Here is a 1101-nt window from a genome sequence, read left to right on the forward strand (position 1 = left end):
CAGGGGGGCTGGGAACCAGGACTCCTGGGGTCCATCCCCAGCGCTGGCAGGGGAGTGGGGCCCAGTGGTTAGGGCAGTGGGGGGCAGGGGCCAGGCTGGGGAGCAGGGATCCCGGCTGGACCCAGCTGTAATCAGCACCGACGCGCCCACCCCAGGACCTGCCAACCCGAGAGTGCTGCTCATTTAGGGCTGGATCCAAAGCCTGTCGGAGGCCGGGGGGGGGTGGGTTCCATTGGGCTGGGGGTCAGGCCCCATGGACCAGTCTGAGCACCGGGGCTGCTGACTCTGGTGTAGGCCAGGCCGGGACGCTAAGGCCTCACAAGGCCCCCCCTCCCCTTCCAGCACCTTTGCACTCTAGGATTTCCTGGCAGGGGAAGCGAGAGCCTGCACCGCGGGGGGGGCGGGAAACTAACCCAGACCAGGATGCAGGGGGAGGGTTGGCGCTGCGGCTGCCGACTCTGCGCTTTCACTTTCCTTGTCATCTGGGGCCCAGGTGCCGGATTGGGGGCGGGGGCGCAGCCAGTTCTTCCAAAGCAGCGTTCAGACACACACACACACCCGGACCGTTTCACAACATACCCCCCAGGGCAGGAGCGGGACCTCGCCGAGGCTCCTGCCCCAGGAACAAGGCCAGAGCACGGGGAAGTCCCTGGCACGGCCGCTCAGTCACCCAGGGCCCGGAGAAGCCGGGCCTGTGAGCCCAGTCGGCACCAGCCCTGAGACCTTCTCCAGTCAGTTTTGCTCCTGGACAGCTGGCAGGGGCCAGGCAGGCCCTGATCCCTGCTCAGGCAGGTGCAAAGGAGGAGTGACTCCTGGGCGTGGGGAGTCTGCCAGCCTGGCAGCCAGGCCCAGCGCCTCCTTCACACCCCATGGCACTCCAAGGCCCAGCAGACGCTTCGGAGAAAGGGCCTCAGCGTTACAGCTGCACCCGCCTTGGCTAAGGGAGCTCGGCCCAGAGACACGCCAGGCCCCCAGCAACACCCCATGGACCCAGCACAGACCTCCCAGGTCCCCTCCCCACACAGAGCGGGAAGAGGGGCCCCCGCCCCATGGCCAAATACCCTGCTAAGGCGCCTTTCCAAACCAGATCCCACCGTAGGC

Source organism: Terrapene carolina, unplaced genomic scaffold (assembly GCF_002925995.2).
Source record: "Terrapene carolina triunguis isolate 2854851 unplaced genomic scaffold, T_m_triunguis-2.0 Scaffold51679, whole genome shotgun sequence".
Taxonomy (NCBI): domain Eukaryota; kingdom Metazoa; phylum Chordata; order Testudines; family Emydidae; genus Terrapene; species Terrapene triunguis.